Source organism: Amblyomma americanum, chromosome 1 (assembly GCF_052857255.1).
Source record: "Amblyomma americanum isolate KBUSLIRL-KWMA chromosome 1, ASM5285725v1, whole genome shotgun sequence".
NCBI classification, from domain to species: domain Eukaryota; kingdom Metazoa; phylum Arthropoda; class Arachnida; order Ixodida; family Ixodidae; genus Amblyomma; species Amblyomma americanum.
In genome coordinates, this window is record NC_135497.1 from 326,636,626 (window position 1) to 326,658,882 (window position 22,257).

Sequence of the window (22,257 nt, forward strand, 5' to 3'; positions counted from 1 at the left end):
ACCAAAGTTCGCCGTGGAACCCAGGCGATCGGCACCGGAACTTCTTGCGATGGTGAGACAAGTTTCCAGCCTAGCAGCGGCTCCTGAAGTGGACCGATGTGTTTCAGATGGAGTGGACATTTTGGCAAAGTGTAAACCTACCAGGTGTAGAATTCCAATCAAATTCACCGTTTCGTTTTTAAAGAACAACTCGCTGACCCTATTACAGGCTGATAAAGAGGGAGGTTTTGCTGTGATGCCAAAAGCGCTCTACTTATCGAAGGCAGAAAATGCTATCAGTTCAACTTTCCGGCAGAGAAGCGATGTCGCTCTAAGTAAAGTGAAAGCCCCGAGCACGGAAAATGTGTGCACAAATGAATTTGGAATCCCTAGCCAAGTGTATAAGAGAAAAGCAAGGGGTCCTGCTTAAAGATATTCTTCACAGCCAAAACTCACAAGCTGGACTGCCCACTTCGAGCAATAGTCTCCGAGGATGGCACATGGCAAAAGTCTGTCGCGTTATTTTTTGCAAGACAAGCTGAACCTCTTAACCATTGACGACCCTTTTCAGGTGAAGAGTTCTAACCAAGTAATCGCTTTCTTGCAACAAAACCCAGCGAAAGGCTTTTCGGCCTGCTCTATCGATATAAAAGATTTATATTATTCCCTTCCGCAAAAGAAACTGCTGGCAAGCGTTGAAGAATGCAATTGATTCCTTTGGTGTGGTAGCTTTCCAGAATTCTGCAGGCATCAGCAATAGCAACTTCTTGGAACTCCTTACTTTTTACCTTAACTCCACATTTTTCACCTGGAATGAATCTGTTTACCTCCAGAGCAATGGCGTCTGCATTGGTTCATGCATAGCTCCGATACTGGGCGACATTTATCTCGCGCACCATGACAAGCTCCTTGATAGTCATCTCCACGAAAGCGTGGCTCGTGTTTTTAGGTTTGTAGATGATTTTTTAGTTTTGATGACATGTGCAGTTACTGACGCAGGGGCCTCGGTCTCGAAAGTTTTATCAATTTTTCACACCTGTCTTGACCCTCTTGTTTTGACGCATGAAACGCCTTCTGAAGGAAAGTTACGTTTTTTAGATCTTGCCATGTTCCTCAAGAATAGCCATGTGTGCTGGCGTTACGAGCCACGATGCCAGAAGCCCCTCACGCCTTTCGCTTCTGCACATTCTAAGCTTGTAAAGCGCGGCATCGCAAAGTTGCGTTTAAGAAATGCCCTAGAAAAATCATGCCATCATGCGATGCAAGACAGCTATCAAAATCAGGTGGTACGCTTACAAGCAGCAGGATACCCTTCCGACCTTCTGATTGCAATATCAGAGAGCCTGCTAAGAGAAATCATTAATTCAGGCCGCAGAGATTCCACTGAAAGGCCCAAGGAAGAAAAAAGAAAGTATGTGGTTATTCCTTATCTACACCGCATTTCACATAATCTGAAAAGGGTGGGAGCGCGTGCCGTTGTAAACGTTGTTTTTTTCCGCGCCCGATAAGCTTTCCAAACTCTGCCATATTGTAAACAGCAGCAATGAAAGGATAGTTGGCTGCGATAAGAAACACCAAAAAGGTTTTGTACCATGTAGCAGCAATGTTGTGTACAGGTTTCCGCTTACATGTGGCAAGCACTACACGGGGCAAACTGGTCGTTGCCTCAACGACCGGCTGCGGGAACACAACAACAACGTGAGCGGCACCGCTTCCCGTCACCTTGGCATTCATTGCAGAAACTGCACACAGGAAAGAAAAAAGAACAAAAAACCGCCGTGTTATCCTGTTTTCACTCAGTGTCGAGTGCTGTCAGATAATAGAACAAAAATCACTCGTGAAATCATTGAAGCTCATGAAATCCATAAATTCAAAGATGAATGTGTAAGCGTTGCCTCATTAGCTCTGTCTGATAAAGAACTACGTTTCCTTGATGAGAATAGAAAAACGTGCGCAGCTGGTCTTGTGCCACTGTAGACCTGTGCTCAGGAATTGTCATTTTCGTCAATCTGTTTTGTGTATCTGTCTTTTCATTTGAGATTGGTTGCCACTGTATTTAAGTAGTGAAAACCACCTCAATAAACCGGATGTAAGTTCAGCGCCGTGTCTGTGCACTTGTCCCGTCCTTTGTCCCCCGCGCTGCTGAAAAAACCATGTCACACCAACTTGCCCAAGCTTCTACAGTATCAGCGTCAGTGGTAGATCGTGGCTGCTCGACGAGAAAAATAAAAATTTGCGTCGTATTGAATTTGTGCGCTAGAGCGTTAAATGCGTTTCTTGTATTTCTATCTTCCCCCACATTCAGTGAACATTTCGATGCGTACTTGCTTCGTCATGGCTAGCAAGGTGCAAAACAGGCGCGCTGTTTGCAAATGTGACAGGTCGCCCACCTTTCGATGTAAGCGCTTTTAAAGGAAAAAGGGTCGATGCAAGAAGCAGAGCCGGGGGACGCGGAGGCAAGTTGTGAGTGGCTCACTGCTACTGTATGCTTCTAACAATGAGTTAGCTGTATCGAGAAGCAGGAAATGGCTGAAAAGAATGCACCACACAAGTAAGTTGTTTTTATCAAAGGCAGTGCCCGTATTGCAGTTTCCCGTTGCTGCCTTGTGTCTGTATGGATGTCGTCATACTCATGTCGGACATTTATAAGAATTGACGTTCCACTCCAACCTGCGTATAAGCACAAAAACTGATGCATGTGCTTGTATTAAAGGAATGCAGCTGCAGGTGTCCTTTGCCTGCTGACAGCGTGAAGGTTGAGGAGCCTCAGTTGTTTATTCGTTCTCAGCGAAGACAAAACAGCATGCCTAAAGAATTACTAAGCGAATAGTTAAAGCAAGTATTGTATTCTTTAGTGAGACAGGAAAGCAGTCCATAGAAAAAGCAGCTAGATGAAAATTTGGAAGCACCCGCCATATGATTTAGTGGCTTTGGCGTTCTGCTGCTGATCTCAGGGTCGCGGGTTTGAGCCCGATCCTGCTGCAGTGGCAGTATTTCGACGGTGGCAAAACATAAAAACAACGGTGTGCTGTGCGACGTCAATGCACGTTGAAGAACCCCATACGGTATAAATTAATCTGGAGCCGTCCACTGTGGTGTTCTTCATAGCCCATGTGTTCCTTCAGGAAGTTAAACCTGGCATATCACTTCCAAAGTTTGGAAGCCTGATAACTTGGTGATGTAAAGTCTTAATTTGCAGTGCAAGAGATGTTAGCGCTGGTTTACTATTGTGATGCACCCCAGAGCCGATGTGCTACATAGTTATGTTTTGTGAAACTCGTATGTGTTAATGAATATGAGGGCCGCTGGCAGAGTTTGCTCTGAATTTTTCATCATTATTCATGGCATGGTGTGCACAATTGCTCCACTTTTCTGCTGAAACCGTTGGTGTCTTGTTTATGACCAGAGCTTCAACCAAAGGAAGCCATAAATCTTTATGCTCATTCTTGGTATCATTATTAACTTGTACCCAGAGAAACTCCATAGGTTAAAGCCAAGGTGGGAGCCAGAGCTTGACGTTGCCAGCCCTCGCCACAGCGACACCTACATGGTATTTGACAACACACAGTTTGGGCAGCTTCATGATTTATGGGAGCCACATTGTTGGCATCATAGCGTTCCATTAGTGTTCTCTCTGTCAGCTACTGCTGAACTGCTTCTTTGTGTAAAACTGTTGTCGGCATTGCTTCGTCCAGATGTGAATGGCACAACTGCTTGTGTTTTGCTACGATGTTTCTTTTGTCTGCCTCTGGAGCACATGAGTGCAAACATCTCAAAATGATTGCCACCCGTATCTTCATAGCAGTCTTCGCCCTTTTCGTTTTTTCTGCAGGAAACATACAGGCGGCCGTTGATGGGCCTTTCTCACTGCTGATGTGCATCACAATGATGCGGTGGCCCTTCCCTGGCAGCCTGCTCCAGGCCATGGTTGTCCTGATCTTGGCACAAGCAGCACACGCTCGCTGTTCTGTCCTTCCACCAACACTGCGCTTGCTGCCGTTGCACATATCTCATCCAGGTAAATAATTTTGGAACCTACCATCTTGTTCCTTAGGTAGCTTTGCTGCCTTGCGAAAGTGTCTTCTCTTTCAGTGGGCAGTTAGTGTAATTTTATTGCATGTTTTCTTCTGTCAAACGATGCGTTAGACATTAGAATACATGAATTACCGTGTGGTATTTTCCTACAAGCGCTAAATAATTTGATTGAATTTCTTCTCTCGTGCTGTTTCGGTTTCATTGACTGAATGACGACTGTGACGTCAAGTTGACGGTTTGTTCGCAGTGATCTACTAGAAAAACTGCAATATAATCGCTGATATGTAGATTTAATTCACCATGACATTTAATCCAGCATCTTCCAAGGCATGGAATGACAAGCCTGTTAGTGATTATATTAAAGTTTTTCCAGTTGATCACGTGGCCAAAACATCAACTTGACGTCACAGTCGTCCTTCGGTCGACGAAACCGAAACAGCGTGAAGAAGAAATTCAATTGTAAACTATTTAGCGGTCGTACACAAATACCACAGGGTGCTTCATGTATACGAATGTCTACGATATCGTTTGAAAGAAGAAAACACGCAAGAAAAAATTTGGTGTCTATAGTCCTTAAAGGGGTGGAGGCACAAAATTTTAAACGCAATGAACGGCATGAGAGTGAGAGAGAGAAAGACTTTATTGTGCAGAGGAATTCGGGCCTCCCGGGCACCCCTGGGTCCCCGCACGACCACACCGCACTCAACCGTTCAGGCTAAAAGGTCCATGACGCTGGCCGCACAGGTGGCGACGATCTTGTGTCGTGCCTGATCTGTGGAGCGTAGTGAGGTCTCCCAGTCCTCCCATGTTTGGAGTGGCTCCGGCCTGCTGGGGTGGAGGGGAAGCCGGACAGATCCCGAAGATATCAGTCAGGTTTGCCTTTTGAGCATTGCACACAGGGAAGGAAGGTGGTATGGGTCGGTAGTGGGAGAGGAGAGAGGGGTTAGTTACCGTACGATTTCTTTCATGGGCGTAAGAAGTTGCCATCTTGCAAGTGTCTGGCACATTCTTTGAGGGGAACATAAGTTATTGCTGTTTTTAATGCTGTCCGATGAGCCTCTCGCCATTTCCACCTACATTGGGCTGCCTCCGCTGCTCAGTGGTTATGGCGCTTCACTGCTGACCTGAAAGACGCGAGTTCGATCCCGGTCGCGGTGGTCGAATTTCGATGGAGGTGAAATACTAGAGGCCCGTGTACCATTCGACGTCAGTGCACATTAAAGAACCCCAGGTGGTGGAAATTTTGCGGAGCCCTTCACTACAACGTCCCTCATAGCCTGAGTCGCTTTCGGACGTTTAACCCCCATAAACGAAACTATTTCCACCCACATCGAGTGATGTCATTGTGCACTAGCTTTAATTATTGTGACGTCGCTGAACTCAGGTGTTGTTCACTTCAGCGCTGGCGCTAACTGAGACCAAAGGCTTTGTGTACAAAATGGCTTGTAATTAATTATTCACACTGTGCACTGGTGTTTTGCTCTTATTTTCATGATTGCTAGGCCCGTAGGCCTCTTTGAAGGCAAATAAACTGACACCGAAAAACTTTGTGTCTGGACCCCTTTAAAGCATATGCCATGCAGTTACCATCTAACATAGTGCTGGGAAAAGTTGTGCATCCATGACCTCAATGCCAGCTTTGGGAAGTTGTCATACAGGGTGCTACGCCGCTAATCTCCACTTCCTGGCCATTCTGTGCTGGGTGTCGACCACTTCCACCTGCTTACTCTTGCCTCTCCTTCTTTCCATTAAACGCTGTCCATGCACTACCACCAAGCATTTTGCTGACAAATGCACATGTTTTATTCGCAGTATGTCCCAAGTCTCTATCTTGCCAGAACTGTAGCAATTAAAGATTGTTTCTCATTGCATTACGAGAAAAAAAACTCCACTTGTTTGCTTCTTAGTCAAGTCCTTTAGGTGTACAGCAGACATGTTCAACAAGGAAGATTGTCACCATGCTGGGATCTATGATGAAAGATCAAACGCATTTTACATAGCACCTACTTTGACACAGACGCATGAAAACTATAACCCATGCTCATTGCATTGGCTGCGCCGCCTGTTGGCCAGGCCGCGAAGCGTGAGCGGGTCGTGTCTGCTGCTCTCCCTGTCCGTTTCAGCGCGCTGTTGTGATAAGCTTGTGTTTTGATATTACATAGTGTGGAGTATTGATTAGTCGCGAATATATTTAAATGTAAGTCTTCAGTGACGTAAAGGGTCGTACTTCTGCGTAGCTGGCTGCTCGAAAACTTTTAAAATTTTCCAGGAACATGTCCTTGTGTCCCCTCCGTGCCTTCGCTCGTCAGCGGTTTTTTCAGCAGCGCAGGGGACAAAGGACGTGACAAGTGCACAGACACGGCGCTGAACTTACAACAGGTTTATTGAGGTGATTTTCACTACTTAAATACAGTGGCAACCAATCTCAAATGAAAAGACAGATACACAAAACAGATTGACGAAAATGACAATTCCTGAGCACAGGTCTACAGTGGCACAAGACCAGCTGCGCACGTTTTTCTATTCTCATCAAGGAAACGTAGTACTTTATCAGACAGAGCTATTGAGGCAACGCTTACGCATTCATCTTTGAATTTATGGATTTCATGAGCTTCAATGATTTCACGAGTGATTTTGCCTCTACAGAGAATGGCTCTTCCTGAGAGCACACAGCGGCACATCTTCAGCTCATGGTGCACTTGAATGGCGGCGGTGGACCTCAGACGGCAGACAGGACTACGGAATTCTTATGGCAGTGCGCGCTGCCGCAGCTTCGAGCCATCACTAAGAAGATGCACAGTCCGGTCCACACCTATGGTGAAGTGTCCTTGCCGGAACAAGTACAAGGCGTCCTTAGACGAGGACCAAAGTTCGCCGTGGAACCCAGGCAATCGGCATCGGAACTTCTTGCGATGGTGAGACAAGTTTCCAGCCTAGCAGTGGCTCCTGAAGTGGACCGATGTGTTTCAGATGGAGTGTACATTTTGGCAAAGTGTAGACCTACCAGGTGTAGAATTCCAATCAAATTCACCGTTTCGTTTTTAAAGAACAACTCGCTGACCCTATTACAGGCTGGTAAAGAGGGAGGTTTTGCTGTGATGCCAAAAGTCTCTACTTATCGAAAGCAGAAAATGCTATCAGTTCGACTTTCCGGCAGAGAAGCGATGTCACTCTAAGTAAAGTGAAAGCCCGATCACGGAAAATGTGTGCACAAATGAATTTGGAATCCCTAGCCAAGTGTATAGAGAAAAGCAAGGGGTCCTGCTTAAAGATATTCTTCACAGCCAAAACTCACAAGCTGGACTGCCCACTTCGAGCAATAGTCTCCGAGGATGGCACATGGCAAAAGTCTGTCGCGTTATTTTTTGCAAGACAAGCTGAACCTCTTAACCATTGACGACCCTTTTCAGGTGAAGAGTTCTAACCAAGTAATCGCTTTCTTGCAACAAAACCCAGCGAAAGGCTTTTCGGCCTGCTCTATCGATATAAAAGATTTATATTATTCCCTTCCGCAAAAGAAACTGCTGGCAAGCGTTGAAGAATGCATTGATTCCTTTGGTGTGGTAGCTTTCCAGAGTTCTGCAGGCATCAGCAATAGCAACTTCTTGGAACTCCTTACTTTTTGCTTTAACTCGACATTTTCCACCTGGAATGAATCTGTTTACCTCCAGAGCAATGGCGTCGGCATTGGTTCATGCATAGCTCCGATACTGGGCGACATTTATCTCGCGCACCATGACAAGCTCCTTGATAGTCAACTCGACGAAAGCGTGGCTCGTGTTTTTAGGTTTGTAGATGATTTTTTAGTTTTGATGACATGTGCAGTTACTGACGCAGGGGGCCTCGGTCTCGAAAGTTTTATCAATTTTTCACACCTGTCTTGACACTCTTGTTTTGACGCATGAAACGCCTTCTGAAGGAAAGTTACCTTTTTTAGATCTTGCCATGTTCCTCAAGAATAGCCATGTGTGCTGGCGTTACGAGCCACGATGCCAGAAGCCCCTCACGCCTTTCGCTTCTGCACATTCTAAGCTTGTAAAGCGCGGCATCGCAAAGTTGCGTTTAAGAAATGCCCTAGAAAAATCATGCCATCATGCGATGCAAGACAGCTATCAAAATCAGGTGGTACGCTTACAAGCAGCAGGATACCCTTCCGACCTTCTGATTGCAATATCACAGAGCCTGCTAAGAGAAATCATTAATTCAGGCCGCAGAGATTCCACTGAAAGGCCCAAGGAAGAAAAAAGAAAGTATGTGGTTATTCCTTATATACACCGCATTTCACATAATCTGAAAAGGGTGGGAGCGCGTGCCGTTGTAAACGTTGTTTTTTTCCGCGCCCTATAAGCTTTCCAAACTCTGCCATATTGTAAACAGCAGCAATGAAAGGATAGTTGGCTGCGATAAGAAACACCAAAAAGGTTTTGTACCATGTAGCAGCAATGTTGTGTACAGGTTTCCGCTTACATGTGGCAAGCACTACACGGGGCAAACTGGTCATTGCCTCAACGTCCGGCTGCGGGAACACAACAACAACGTGAGCGGCAACGCTTACCGTCACCTTGGCATTCATTGCAGAGACTGCACAGAGGAAAGAAAAAAGAACAAAAAACCACCGTGTTATCCTGTTTTCACTCAGTGTCGAGTGCTGTCAGATAATAGAACAAAAATCACTCGTGAAATCATTGAAGCTCATGAAATCCATAAATTCAAAGATGAATGCGTAAGCGTTGCCTCATTAGCTCTGTCTGATAAAGAACTACGTTTCCTTGATGAGAATAGAAAAACGTGCGCAGCTGGTCTTGTGCCACTGTAGACCTGTGCTCAGGAATTGTCATTTTCGTCAATCTGTTTTGTGTATATGTCTTTTCATTTGAGATTGGTTGCCACTGTACTTAAGTAGTGAAAACCACCTCAATAAACCGGATGTAAGTTCAGCGCCGTGTCTGTGCACTTGTCCCGTCCTTTGTCCCCCGCGCTGCTGAAAAAACCATGTCACACCAACTTGCCCAAGCTTCTACAGTATCAGCGTCAGTGGTAGATCGTGGCTGCTCGACGAGAAAAATAAAAATTTGCGTCGTATTGAATTTGTGCGCTAGAGCGTTAAATGCTTTTCTTGTATTTCTATCTTCCCCCACATTCAGTGAACATTTCGATGCGTACTTGCTTCGTCATGGCTAGCAAGGTGCAAAACAGGCGCGCTGTTTGCAAATGTGACAGGTCGCCCACCTTTAGATGTAAGCGCTTTTAAAGGAAAAAGGGTCGATGCAAGAAGCAGAGCCGGGGGACGCGGAGGCAAGTTGTGAGTGGCTCACTGCTACTGTATGCTTCTAACAATGAGTTAGCTGTATCGAGAAGCAGGAGATGGCTGAAAAGAATGCACCACACAAGTAAGTTGTTTTTATCAAAGGCAGTGCCCGTATTGCAGTTTCCCGTTGCTGCCTTGTGTCTGTATGGATGTCGTCATACTCATGTCGGACATTTATAAGAATTGACGTTCCACTCCAACCTGCGTATAAGCACAAAAACTGATGCATGTGCTTGTATTAAAGGAATGCAGCTGCAGGTGTCCTTTGCCTGCTGACAGCGTGAAGGTTGAGGAGCCTCAGTTGTTTATTCGTTCTCAGCGAAGACAAAACAGCATGCCTAAAGAATTACTAAGCGAATAGTTAAAGCAAGTATTGTATTCTTTAGTGAGACAGGAAAGCAGTCCATAGAAAAAGCAGCTAGATGAAAATTTGGAAGCACCCGCCATATGATTTAGTGGCTTTGGCGTTCGGCTGCTGATCTCAGGGTCGCGGGTTTGAGCCCGATCCTGCTGCAGTGGCAGTATTTCGACGGTGGCAAAACATAAAAACAACGGTGTGCTGTGCGACGTCAATGCACGTTGAAGAACCCCATACGGTATAAATTAATCTGGAGCCGTCCACTGTGGTGTTCTTCATAGCCCATGTGTTCCTTCAGGAAGTTGAACCTGGCATATCACTTCCAAAGTTTGGAAGCCTGATAACTTGGTGATGTAAAGTCTTAATTTGCAGTGCAAGAGATGTTAGCGCTGCTTTACTATTGTGATGCACCCCAGAGCCGATGTGCTACATAGTTATGTTTTGTGAAACTCGTATGTGTTAATGAATATGAGGGCCGCTGGCAGAGTTTGCTCTGAATTTTTCATCATTATTCATGGCGTGGTGTGCACAATTGCTCCACTTTTCTGCTGAAACCGTTGGTGTCTTGTTTATGACCAGAGCTTCAACCAAAGGAAGCCATAAATCTTTATGCTCATTCTTGGTATCATTATTAACTTGTATCCAGAGAAACTCCATAGGTTAAAGCCTAGGTGGGAGCCAGAGCTTCACGTTGCCAGCCCTCGCCACAGCGACACCTACATGGTATTTGACAACACACAGTTTGGGCAGCTTCATGATTTATGGGAGCCACATTGTTGGCATCATAGCATTCCATTAGTGTTCTCTCTGTCAGCTACTGCTGAACTGCTTCTTTGTGTAAAACTGTTGTCGGCATTGCTTCGTCCAGATGTGAATGGCACAACTGCTTGTGTTTTGCTACGATGTTTCTTTTGTCTGCCTCTGGAGCACATGAGTGCAAACATCTCAAAATGATTGCCACCCGTATCTTCATAGCAGTCTTCACCCTTTTCGTTTTTTCTGCAGGAAACATACAGGCGGCCGTTGATGGGCCTTTCTCACTGCTGATGTGCATCACAATGATGCGGTGGCCCTTCCCTGGCAGCCTGCTCCAGGCCATGGTTGTCCTGATCTTGGCACAAGCAGCACACGCTCGCCGTTCTGTCCTTCCACCAACACTGCGCTTGCTGCCGTTGCACATATCTCATCCAAGTAAATAATTTTGGAACCTACCATCTTGTACCTTATGTAGCTTTGCTGCCTTGCGAAAGTGTCTTCTCTTTCAGTGGGCAGCTAGTGTAATTTTTTTGCATGTTTTCTTCTGTCAAACGATGCGTTAGACATTAGAATACATGAATTACCGTGTGGTATTTTCCTACAAGCGCTAAATAATTTGATTGAATTTCTTCTCTCGTGCTGTTTCGGTTTCATTGACTGAATGACGACTGTGACGTCAAGTTGACGGTTTGTTCGCGTGATCTACTAGAAAAACTGCAATATAATCGCTGATATGTAGATTTAATTCACCATGACATTTAATCCAGCATCTTCCAAGGCATGGAATGACAAGCCTGTTAGTGATTATATTAAAGTTTTTCCAGTTGATCACGTGGCCAAAACATCAACTTGACGTCACAGTCGTCCTTCGGTCGACGAAACCGAAACAGCGTGAAGAAGAAATTCAATTGTAAACTATTTAGCGGTCGTACACAAATACCACAGGATGCTTCATGTATACGAATGTCTACGATATCGTTTGAAAGAAGAAAACACGCAAGAAAAAATTTGGTGTCTATAGTCCTTAAAGGGGTGCAGGCACAAAATTTTAAACGCAATGAACGGCATGAGAGTGAGAGAGAGAAAGACTTTATTGTGCAGAGGAATTCGGGCCTCCCGGGACCCCTGGGTCCCCGCACGACCACACCGCACTCAACCGTTCAGGCTAAAAGGTCCATGACGCTGGCCGCACAGGTGGCGACGATCTTCTGTCGTGCCTGATCTGTGGAGCGTAGTGAGGTCTCCCGGTACTTCCATGTTTGGAGTGGCTCCGGCCTGCTGGGTGGAGGGGAAGCCGGACAGATCCCGAAGATATCAGTCAGGTTTGCCTTTTGAGCATTGCACACAGGGCAGGAAGGTGGTATGGGTCGGTAGTGGGAGAGGAGAGAGGGGTTAGTTACCGTACGATTTCTTTCATGGGCGTAAGAAGTTGCCATCTTGCAAGTGTCTGGCACATTCTTTGAGGGGAACATAAGTTATTGCTGTTTTTAATGCTGTCCGATGAGCCTCTCGCCATTTCCACCTACATTGGGCTGCCTCCGCTGCTCAGTGGTTATGGCGCTTCACTGCTGACCTGAAAGACGCGAGTTCGATCCCAGTCGCGGTGGTCGAATTTCGATGGAGGTGAAATACTAGAGGCCCGTGTACCATTCGACGTCAGTGCACATTAAAGAACCCCAGGTGGTGGAAATTTTGTGGAGCCCTTCACTACAACGTCCCTCATAGCCTGAGTCGCTTTCGGACGTTTAACCCCCATAAACGAAACTATTTCCACCCACATCGAGTGATGTCATTGTGCACTTGCTTTAATTATTGTGACGTCGCTGAACTCAGGTGTTGATCACTTCAGCGCTGGCGCTAACTGAGACCAAAGGCTTTGTGTACAAAATGGCTTGTAATTAATTATTCACACTGTGCACTGGTGTTTTGCTCTTATTTTCATGATTGCTAGGCCCGTAGGCCTCTTTGAAGGCAAATAAACTGACGCCGAAAAACTTTGTGTCTGGACCCCTTTAAAGCATATGCCATGCAGTTACCATCTAACATAGTGCTGGGAAAAGTTGTGCATCCATGACCTCAATGCCAGCTTTGGGAAGTTGTCATACAGGGTGCTACGCCGCTAATCTCCACTTCCTGGCCATTCTGTGCTGGGTGTCGACCACTTCCACCTGCTTACTCTTGCCTCTCCTTCTTTCCATTAAACGCTGTCCATGCACTAACACCAAGCATTTTGCTGACAAATGCACATGTTTTATTCACAGTATGTCCCAAGTCTCTATCTTGCCAGAACTGTAGCAATTAAAGATTGTTTCTCATTGCATTACGAGAAAAAAAACTCCACTTGTTTGCTTCTTAGTCAAGTCCCTTAGGTGTACAGCAGACATGTTCAACAAAGAAGATTGTCACCATGCTGGGATCTATGATGAAAGATCAAACGCATTTTACATAGCACCTACTTTGACACAGACGCATGAAAACTATAGCCCATGCTCATTGCATTGGCTGCGCCGCCTGTTGGCCAGGCCGCGAAGCGTGAGCGGGTCGTGTCTGCTGCTCTCCCTGTCCGTTTCAGCGCGCTGTTGTGATAAGCTTGTGTTTTGATATTACATAGTGTGGAGTATTGATTAGTCGCGAATATATTTAAATGTAAGTCTTCAGTGACGTAAAGGGTCGTACTTCTGCGTAGCTGGCTGCTCGAAAACTTTTAAAATTTTCCAGGAACATGTCCTTGTGTCCCCTCCGTGCCTTCTCTCGTCAGCGGTTTTTTCAGCAGCGCAGGGGACAAAGGACGTGACAAGTGCACAGACACGGCGCTGAACTTACAACAGGTTTATTGAGGTGATTTTCACTACTTAAATACAGTGGCAACCAATCTCAAATGAAAAGACAGATACACAAAACAGATTGACGAAAATGACAATTCCTGAGCACAGGTCTACAGTGGCACAAGACCAGCTGCGCACGTTTTTCTATTCTCATCAAGGAAACGTAGTACTTTATCAGACAGAGCTATTGAGGCAACGCTTACGCATTCATCTTTGAATTTATGGATTTCATGAGCTTCAATGATTTCACGAGTGATTTTGCCTCTACAGAGAATGGCTCTTCCTGAGAGCACACAGCGGCACATCTTCAGCTCATGGTGCACTTGAATGGCGGCGGTGGACCTCAGACGGCAGACAGGACTACGGAATTCTTATGGCAGTGCGCGCTGCCGCAGCTTCGAGCCATCACTAAGAAGATGCACAGTCCGGTCCACACCTATGGTGAAGTGTCCTTGCCGGAACTAGTACAAGGCGTCCTTAGACGAGGACCAAAGTTCGCCGTGGAACCCAGGCAATCGGCATCGGAACTTCTTGCGATGGTGAGACAAGTTTCCAGCCTAGCAGTGGCTCCTGAAGTGGACCGATGTGTTTCAGATGGAGTGTACATTTTGGCAAAGTGTAGACCTACCAGGTGTAGAATTCCAATCAAATTCACCGTTTCGTTTTTAAAGAACAACTCGCTGACCCTATTACAGGCTGGCAAAGAGGGAGGTTTTGCTGTGATGCCAAAAGCGCTCTACTTATCGAAAGCAGAAAATGCTATCAGTTCGACTTTCCGGCAGAGAAGCGATGTCACTCTAAGTAAAGTGAAAGCCCGATCACGGAAAATGTGTGCACAAATGAATTTGGAATCCCTAGCCAAGTGTATAGAGAAAAGCAAGGGGTCCTGCTTAAAGATATTCTTCACAGCCAAAACTCACAAGCTGGACGGCCCACTTCGAGCAATAGTCTCCGAGGATGGCACATGGCAAAAGTCTGTCGCGTTATTTTTTGCAAGACAAGCTGAACCTCTTAACCATTGACGACCCTTTTCAGGTGAAGAGTTCTAACCAAGTAATCGCTTTCTTGCAACAAAACCCAGCGAAAGGCTTTTCGGCCTGCTCTATCGATATAAAAGATTTATATTATTCCCTTCCGCAAAAGAAACTGCTGGCAAGCGTTGAAGAATGCATTGATTCCTTTGGTGTGGTAGCTTTCCAGAGTTCTGCAGGCATCAGCAATAGCAACTTCTTGGAACTCCTTACTTTTTGCTTTAACTCGACATTTTCCACCTGGAATGAATCTGTTTACCTCCAGAGCAATGGCGTCGGCATTGGTTCATGCATAGCTCCGATACTGGGCGACATTTATCTCGCGCACCATGACAAGCTCCTTGATAGTCAACTCGACGAAAGCGTGGCTCGTGTTTTTAGGTTTGTAGATGATTTTTTAGTTTTGATGACATGTGCAGTTACTGACGCAGGGGCCTCGGTCTCGAAAGTTTTATCAATTTTTCACACCTGTCTTGACACTCTTGTTTTGACGCATGAAACGCCTTCTGAAGGAAAGTTACCTTTTTTAGATCTTGCCATGTTCCTCAAGAATAGCCATGTGTGCTGGCGTTACGAGCCACGATGCCAGAAGCCCCTCACGTCTTTCGCTTCTGCACATTCTAAGCTTGTAAAGCGCGGCATCGCAAAGTTGCGTTTAAGAAATGCCCTAGAAAAATCATGCCATCATGCGATGCAAGACAGCTATCAAAATCAGGTGGTACGCTTACAAGCAGCAGGATACCCTTCCGACCTTCTGATTGCAATATCACAGAGCCTGCTAAGAGAAATCATTAATTCAGGCCGCAGAGATTCCACTGAAAGGCCCAAGGAAGAAAAAAGAAAGTATGTGGTTATTCCTTATATACACCGCATTTCACATAATCTGAAAAGGGTGGGAGCGCGTGCCGTTGTAAACGTTGTTTTTTTCCGCGCCCTATAAGCTTTCCAAACTCTGCCATATTGTAAACAGCAGCAATGAAAGGATAGTTGGCTGCGATAAGAAACACCAAAAAGGTTTTGTACCATGTAGCAGCAATGTTGTGTACAGGTTTCCGCTTACATGTGGCAAGCACTACACGGGGCAAACTGGTCGTTGCCTCAACGTCCGGCTGCGGGAACACAACAACAATGTGAGCGGCAACGCTTACCGTCACCTTGGCATTCATTGCAGAGACTGCACAGAGGAAAGAAAAAAGAACAAAAAACCACCGTGTTATCCTGTTTTCACTCAGTGTCGAGTGCTGTCAGATAATAGAACAAAAATCACTCGTGAAATCATTGAAGCTCATGAAATCCATAAATTCAAAGATGAATGCGTAAGCGTTGCCTCATTAGCTCTGTCTGATAAAGAACTACGTTTCCTTGATGAGAATAGAAAAACGTGCGCAGCTGGTCTTGTGCCACTGTAGACCTGTGCTCAGGAATTGTCATTTTCGTCAATCTGTTTTGTGTATCTGTCTTTTCATTTGAGATTGGTTGCCACTGTACTTAAGTAGTGAAAACCACCTCAATAAACCGGATGTAAGTTCAGCGCCGTGTCTGTGCACTTGTCCCGTCCTTTGTCCCCCGCGCTGCTGAAAAAACCATGTCACACCAACTTGCCCAAGCTTCTACAGTATCAGCGTCAGTGGTAGATCGTGGCTGCTCGACGAGAAAAATAAAAATTTGCGTCGTATTGAATTTGTGCGCTAGAGCGTTAAATGCTTTTCTTGTATTTCTATCTTCCCCCACATTCAGTGAACATTTCGATGCGTACTTGCTTCGTCATGGCTAGCAAGGTGCAAAACAGGCGCGCTGTTTGCAAATGTGACAGGTCGCCCACCTTTCGATGTAAGCGCTTTTAAAGGAAAAAGGGTCGATGCAAGAAGCAGAGCCGGGGGACGCGGAGGCAAGTTGTGAGTGGCTCACTGCTACTGTATGCTTCTAACAATGAGTTAGCTGTATCGAGAAGCAGGAGATGGCTGAAAAGAATGCACCACACAAGTAAGTTGTTTTTATCAAAGGCAGTGCCCGTATTGCAGTTTCCCGTTGCTGCCTTGTGTCTGTATGGATGTCGTCATACTCATGTCGGACATTTATAAGAATTGACGTTCCACTCCAACCTGCGTATAAGCACAAAAACTGATGCATGTGCTTGTATTAAAGGAATGCAGCTGCAGGTGTCCTTTGCCTGCTGACAGCGTGAAGGTTGAGGAGCCTCAGTTGTTTATTCGTTCTCAGCGAAGACAAAACAGCATGCCTAAAGAATTACTAAGCGAATAGTTAAAGCAAGTATTGTATTCTTTAGTGAGACAGGAAAGCAGTCCATAGAAAAAGCAGCTAGATGAAAATTTGGAAGCACCCGCCATATGATTTAGTTGGCTTTGGCGTTCGGCTGCTGATCTCAGGGTCGCGGGTTTGAGCCCGATCCTGCTGCAGTGGCAGTATTTCGACGGTGGCAAAACATAAAAACAACGGTGTGCTGTGCGACGTCAATGCACGTTGAAGAACCCCATACGGTATAAATTAATCTGGAGCCGTCCACTGTGGTGTTCTTCATAGCCCATGTGTTCCTTCAGGAAGTTAAACCTGGCATATCACTTCCAAAGTTTGGAAGCCTGATAACTTGGTGATGTAAAGTCTTAATTTGCAGTGCAAGAGATGTTAGCGCTGGTTTACTATTGTGATGCATCCCAGAGCCGATGTGCTACATAGTTATGTTTTGTGAAACTCGTATGTGTTAATGAATATAAGGGCCGCTGGCAGAGTTTGCTCTGAATTTTTCATCATTATTCATGGCGTGGTGTGCACAATTGCTCCACTTTTCTGCTGAAACCGTTGGTGTCTTGTTTATGAACAAAGCTTCAAGCAAAGGAAGCCATAAATCTTTATGCTCATTCTTGGTATCATTATTAACTTGTATCCAGAGAAACTCCATAGGTTAAAGCTTAGGTGGGAGCCAGAGCTTCACGTTGCCAGCCCTCGCCACAGCGACACCTACATGGTATTTGACAACACACAGTTTGGGCAGCTTCATGATTTATGGGAGCCACATTGTTGGCATCATAGCGTTCCATTAGTGTTCTCTCTGTCAGCTACTGCTGAACTGCTTCTTTGTGTAAAACTGTTGTCGGCATTGCTTCGTCCAGATGTGAATGGCACAACTGCTTGTGTTTTGCTACGATGTTTCTCTTGTCTGCCTCTGGAGCACATGAGTGCAAACATCTCAAAATGATTGCCACCCGTATCTTCATAGCAGTCTTCACCCTTTTCGTTTTTTCTGCAGGAAACATACAGGCGGCCGTTGATGGGCCTTTCTCACTGCTGATGTGCATCACAATGATGCGGTGGCCCTTCCCTGGCAGCCTGCTCCAGGCCATGGTTGTCCTGATCTTGGCACAAGCAGCACACGCTCGCTGTTCTGTCCTTCCACCAACACTGCGCTTGCTGCCGTTGCACATATCTCATCCAGGTAAATAATTTTGGAACCTACCATCTTGTACCTTATGTAGCTTTGCTGCCTTGCGAAAGTGTCTTCTCTTTCAGTGGGCAGCTAGTGTAATTTTTTTGCATGTTTTCTTCTGTCAAACGATGCGTTAGACATTAGAATACATGAATTACCGTGTGGTATTTTCCTACAAGCGCTAAATAATTTGATTGAATTTCTTCTCTCGTGCTGTTTCGGTTTCATTGACTGAATGACGACTGTGACGTCAAGTTGACGGTTTGTTCGCGTGATCTACTAGAAAAACTGCAATATAATCGCTGATATGTAGATTTAATTCACCATGACATTTAATCCAGCATCTTCCAAGGCATGGAATGACAAGCCTGTTAGTGATTATATTAAAGTTTTTCCAGTTGATCACGTGGCCAAAACATCAACTTGACGTCACAGTCGTCCTTCGGTCGACGAAACCGAAACAGCGTGAAGAAGAAATTCAATTGTAAACTATTTAGCGGTCGTACACAAATACCACAGGATGCTTCATGTATACGAATGTCTACGATATCGTTTGAAAGAAGAAAACACGCAAGAAAAAATTTGGTGTCTATAGTCCTTAAAGGGGTGCAGGCACAAAATTTTAAACGCAATGAACGGCATGAGAGTGAGAGAGAGAAAGACTTTATTGTGCAGAGGAATTCGGGCCTCCCGGGACCCCTGGGTCCCCGCACGACCACACCGCACTCAACCGTTCAGGCTAAAAGGTCCATGACGCTGGCCGCACAGGTGGCGACGATCTTCTGTCGTGCCTGATCTGTGGAGCGTAGTGAGGTCTCCCGGTACTTCCATGTTTGGAGTGGCTCCGGCCTGCTGGGTGGAGGGGAAGCCGGACAGATCCCGAAGATATCAGTCAGGTTTGCCTTTTGAGCATTGCACACAGGGCAGGAAGGTGGTATGGGTCGGTAGTGGGAGAGGAGAGAGGGGTTAGTTACCGTACGATTTCTTTCATGGGCGTAAGAAGTTGCCATCTTGCAAGTGTCTGGCACATTCTTTGAGGGGAACATAAGTTATTGCTGTTTTTAATGCTGTCCGATGAGCCTCTCGCCATTTCCACCTACATTGGGCTGCCTCCGCTGCTCAGTGGTTATGGCGCTTCACTGCTGACCTGAAAGACGCGAGTTCGATCCCAGTCGCGGTGGTCGAATTTCGATGGAGGTGAAATACTAGAGGCCCGTGTACCATTCGACGTCAGTGCACATTAAAGAACCCCAGGTGGTGGAAATTTTGTGGAGCCCTTCACTACAACGTCCCTCATAGCCTGAGTCGCTTTCGGACGTTTAACCCCCATAAACGAAACTATTTCCACCCACATCGAGTGATGTCATTGTGCACTTGCTTTAATTATTGTGACGTCGCTGAACTCAGGTGTTGATCACTTCAGCGCTGGCGCTAACTGAGACCAAAGGCTTTGTGTACAAAATGGCTTGTAATTAATTATTCACACTGTGCACTGGTGTTTTGCTCTTATTTTCATGATTGCTAGGCCCGTAGGCCTCTTTGAAGGCAAATAAACTGACACCGAAAAACTTTGTGTCTGGACCCCTTTAAAGCATATGCCATGCAGTTACCATCTAACATAGTGCTGGGAAAAGTTGTGCATCCATGACCTCAATGCCAGCTTTGGGAAGTTGTCATACAGGGTGCTACGCCGCTAATCTCCACTTCCTGGCCATTCTGTGCTGGGTGTCGACCACTTCCACCTGCTTACTCTTGCCTCTCCTTCTTTCCATTAAACGCTGTCCATGCACTAACACCAAGCATTTTGCTGACAAATGCACATGTTTTATTCACAGTATGTCCCAAGTCTCTATCTTGCCAGAACTGTAGCAATTAAAGATTGTTTCTCATTGCATTACGAGAAAAAAAACTCCACTTGTTTGCTTCTTAGTCAAGTCCCTTAGGTGTACAGCAGACATGTTCAACAAGGAAGATTGTCACCATGCTGGGATCTATGATGAAAGATCAAACGCATTTTACATAGCACCTACTTTGACACAGACGCATGAAAACTATAGCCCATGCTCATTGCATTGGCTGCGCCGCCTGTTGGCCAGGCCGCGAAGCGTGAGCGGGTCGTGTCTGCTGCTCTCCCTGTCCGTTTCAGCGCGCTGTTGTGATAAGCTTGTGTTTTGATATTACATAGTGTGGAGTATTGATTAGTCGCGAATATATTTAAATGTAAGTCTTCAGTGACGTAAAGGGTCGTACTTCTGCGTAGCTGGCTGCTCGAAAACTTTTAAAATTTTCCAGAAACATGTCCTTAGGTCCCCTCCGTGCCTTCTCTCGTCAGCGGTTTTTTCAGCAGCGCAGGGGACAAAGGACGTGACAATTGCACAGACACGGCGCTGAACTTACAACAGGTTTATTGAGGTGATTTTCACTACTTAAATACAGTGGCAACAAATCTCAAATGAAAAGACAGATACACAGAACAGATTGACGAAAATGACAATTCCTGAGCACAGGTCTACAGTGGCACAAGACCAGCTGCGCACGTTTTTCTATTCTCATCAAGGAAACGTAGTACTTTATCAGACAGAGCTATTGAGGCAACGCTTACGCATTCATCTTTGAATTTATGGATTTCATGAGCTTCAATGATTTGACGAGTGATTTTGCCTCTACAGAGAATGGCTCTTCCTGAGAGCACACAGCGGCACATCTTCAGCTCATGGTGCACTTGAATGGCGGCGGTGGACCTCAGACGGCAGACAGGACTACGGAATTTTTATGGCAGTGCGCGCTGCCGCAGCTTCGAGCCATCACTAAGAAGATGCACAGTCCGGTCCACACCTATGGTGAAGTGTCCTTGCCGGAACAAGTACAAGGCGTCCTTAGACGAGGACCAAAGTTCGCCGTGGAACCCAGGCGATCGGCACCGGAACTTCTTGCGATGGTGAGACAAGTTTCCAGCCTAGCAGCGGCTCCTGAAGTGGACCGATGTGTTTCAGATGGAGTGGACATTTTGGCAAAGTGTAAACCTACCAGGTGTAGAATTCCAATCAAATTCACCGTTTCGTTTTTAAAGAACAACTCGCTGACCCTATTACAGGCTGATAAAGAGGGAGGTTTTGCTGTGATGCCAAAAGCGCTCTACTTATCGAAGGCAGAAAATGCTATCAGTTCAACTTTCCGGCAGAGAAGCGATGTCGCTCTAAGTAAAGTGAAAGCCCGAGCACGGAAAATGTGTGCACAAATGAATTTGGAATCCCTAGCCAAGTGTATAAGAGAAAAGCAAGGGGTCCTGCTTAAAGATATTCTTCACAGCCAAAACTCACAAGCTGGACTGCCCACTTCGAGCAATAGTCTCCGAGGATGGCACATGGCAAAAGTCTGTCGCGTTATTTTTTGCAAGACAAGCTGAACCTCTTAACCATTGACGACCCTTTTCAGGTGAAGAGTTCTAACCAAGTAATCGCTTTCTTGCAACAAAACACAGGGAAAGGCTTTTCGGCCTGCTCTATCGATATAAAAGATTTATATTATTCCCTTCCGCAAAAGAAACTGCTGGCAAGCGTTGAAGAATGCAATTGATTCCTTTGGTGTGGTAGCTTTCCAGAATTCTGCAGGCATCAGCAATAGCAACTTCTTGGAACTCCTTACTTTTTACCTTAACTCCACATTTTTCACCTGGAATGAATCTGTTTACCTCCAGAGCAATGGCGTCTGCATTGGTTCATGCATAGCTCCGATACTGGGCGACATTTATCTCGCGCACCATGTCAAGCTCCTTGATAGTCATCTCCACGAAAGCGTGGCTCGTGTTTTTAGGTTTGTAGATGATTTTTTAGTTTTGATGACATGTGCAGGTACTGACGCAGGGGCCTCGGTCTCGAAAGTTTTATCAATTTTTCACACCTGTCTTGACCCTCTTGTTTTGACGCATGAAACGCCTTCTGAAGGAAAGTTACGTTTTTTAGATCTTGCCATGTTCCTCAAGAATAGCCATGTGTGCTGGCGTTACGAGCCACGATGCCAGAAGCCCCTCACGCCTTTCGCTTCTGCATATTCTAAGCTTGTAAAGCGCGGCATCGCGAAGTTGCGTTTAAGAAATGCCCTAGAAAAATCATGCCATCATGCGATGCAAGACAGCTATCAAAATCAGGTGGTACGCTTACACGCAGCAGGATACCCTTCCGACCTTCTGATTGCAATATCAGAGAGCCTGCTAAGAGAAATCATTAATTCAGGCCGCAGAGATTCCACTGAAAGGCCCAAGGAAGAAAAAAGAAAGTATGTGGTTATTCCTTATCTACACCGCATTTCACATAATCTGAAAAGGGTGGGAGCGCGTGCCGTTGTAAACGTTGTTTTTTTCCGCGCCCGATAAGCTTTCCAAACTCTGCCATATTGTAAACAGCAGCAATGAAAGGATAGTTGGCTGCGATAAGAAACACCAAAAAGGTTTTGTACCATGTAGCAGCAATGTTGTGTACAGGTTTCCGCTTACATGTGGCAAGCACTACACGGGGCAAACTGGT